The sequence below is a fragment of the Parus major genome, chromosome Z (assembly GCF_001522545.3).
Source record: "Parus major isolate Abel chromosome Z, Parus_major1.1, whole genome shotgun sequence".
NCBI lineage: Eukaryota > Metazoa > Chordata > Aves > Passeriformes > Paridae > Parus > Parus major.
Genome location: NC_031799.1, coordinates 51,861,922 through 51,864,329, shown reverse-complemented (window position 1 = coordinate 51,864,329; position 2,408 = coordinate 51,861,922). Strand labels below are relative to the sequence as shown.

General features: G+C 44.8%; 1 protein-coding gene across 3 annotated transcripts in view; it reads right to left on the bottom strand.

Annotated features, from left to right (window-relative positions):
• The window catches only part of LOC107215997 (zinc finger protein 541-like), a 12,838-nt gene extending 11,088 nt beyond the window's left edge, over positions 1-1,750 (bottom strand). The window contains exon 1 of one of the 3 annotated variants that reach the window (XR_001525340.2): positions 1,302-1,749. The gene's annotated coding sequence lies outside the window, so the exon portion shown is untranslated. Of the gene's footprint in view, positions 1-1,301 lie in introns of all 3 variants that reach the window. The other 2 variants (XM_015652422.2, XM_015652421.2) reach the window with 2 other exon arrangements.
• Positions 1,751-2,408: the final 658 nt, after the last annotated feature.

Below are 2,408 nucleotides of genomic sequence, written 5' to 3'. Positions count from 1 at the left end.
TGTAATCAGTTAAAAACAAAATGGTGGAAAATTGAAAACAGTAATTAAATATAAATGTAATCAGGTAAAAAAAAAATGGCAGACAATTGAAAACAATAAATATAAGTGTAATCAGGTAGAAATAAAATGGCGGACAATTGAAAACAATAATTAAATATAAACGTAATCAGGTAGAAACAGAATAGCCAACAACTAAAAATAATTAAATAATAAAACTAATATGTCCAACAAGCAAGTTACCTTCACAGCTCAAAATGGCTGCCTTCTCAACTATATAGCCACAGTAACAAAATGGCCACCCTTCCAGCCACCTAGCCTATTATACCAAAATGGCGGTTCTGCCAAATACACAACCAATGACGAGATGGCTGCCCTGCCAGCCACCCAACCTATAACAAAATGGCTGTTCTGCCAGCCACACAATCCCTGCCAGCCACACAATCCACAGCTAGGGGATGATCTGGAGACTCTCGGCTGAGCCTCACCCCAGAACTACATCCCCTGGAGCACCGAAATTACTCCAAATAATCAGCTTAATAGTCAGTTACTAAATTAACCACACAATCCAATGTAACAACAAAAGAACTTGCAAATGACAAACTCAAAAATTTTGTTGCAGCTTAACTCAAAGAAACTTACGTAAAAACCCTACAGTGACAGGTTCTAAAACCATTCCCTCCTAATCCTAATGACTAGGAGGCACTTCCCACAATTGGTGGCCCTTTTTCCCCTTTCCAGGGTCTCCATATTGTGGGGTATGGACTCCGGTCCTTGCCCCTTATCTTAAGGGTTCCCCGAGTCCTCTGTTTCCCCCTATGAACCCCAAAAACACCGGGTGAGGTTCCTAGTTTGGGGTCCTAACTCCCCAGGTTGTCCCTCAACCCTCGAGGAGCACAAACCCCAGAGTGAGTACCCCCTTTCTCCCCTGCCTAGAGAAAGGTTACCTCCCCACCTCTGGGTCCTAATTCCCCAGATGACCCAACTCACAAAAACCTTCCCACCTGGTCCTAACAACCAAGGGGACCCTCCCACAGTCGGTGGCCTCTCCCTCCTAGGTCTCCGCACTGTGGTGTACAGACTCTGGCACCTTCCCGGCCTTAAGGACCTCAGAGTCCTCTCCCAGACTTCCCAAGTTCAGGACTCTCAGTTGGGTTTCTGGGGAACCCCTCTCTCAGGTACTGTTCCAGGCTCTTAGGGGTCCCTAGGAGTCACCCATCTCCTTTCTCTGGGTCCCTGGGGTTTGCCCATCTCCCTCCTAGCCTAAGGGGGTCCCTCCTTCCCCCTCCACCCCAACACCTTACCGGTCAGAGTTGATCCCTGGAGAGGGGGTTCCTTCTTGCCGGGTTGTCACTCCTGCTGGCCTTCAGGTTCTATTCAGCAACCCTTCCGTGATCCCGACGTAGTCCAGGGGTATAAAAAAAAGAAAATGCATGCCACCCAAATCTGTGCTGCTCCAGACCACCTCTGGGCGTGAATATCCCAGGCAAGCCCCCAAAAATAACTGTCAAACACAGGGTCTGGACTCCTGGTGGATGTTAAAAAGGCAAGCAGCCAAACCCTTTATTTGATAACTCCAAAAAATACCAACAGGATTGGAACCCAGGCTAGCCTGAATTCCTTCATTGATAACCCAACAAGGAGAGCCCCCCAAAACACCTGTGCACACCAATCCTCCGGGGAGGGTACAACCAGGGTCCAATGGGGGATCTCAGGAGGAGGAGTGAGGGGAGGTGGTTACACTCTCGAGGACCAATGGGATACCATGGAGGCGGGAATGTAACATAACTTCCAATAAAATATCAAAGCAGGAATGGTGGACATGGAAGGCTCTGGAGGAAGAGGTGGGGTTTACAATGATGGATAGGGGGTAGGGGCAGGGTTAAGGTGATTGATAGGGAATGTTCAGGAAAGCTAGGAGGGGTCTACATGATGGACAACTGGGGTCAAAACCAACACAGTTAATGGGGGGGAACAAGAACATACCAACAAAACCAGCATTCACTCAAATCCAATTACAAACATTCAAATCCTAGTAACACTATATATTAAAGAGTTCATTTAAAATACTTATAACAAAGTGAAATAAAAGGAAGCAAAAAGATTAAACTTTTTCAGACATAAAAAAAATTATTTAAAGCACTCATTTTTAAGCACAAAAAACCTTCTGTTTTTTTACTTTTAAAGTTGTAATCTATTTTAAAAAGACAAAATAAATGTTTTCATTCTTCCCTGATATAAAATCCAAATTGCAAAGAATGTGGGACATTGCTGGAAAATATTCTGGTGAAAAGTGAATGCCTGTCTTGCTCTCTGCCAGTGGTAACAGCAGCATGAATACCTCAGAAGGCAAATTACATTTTTGTAAGCCTATTATCTCCATGTCTTGCTATCCTGACATATATATGACC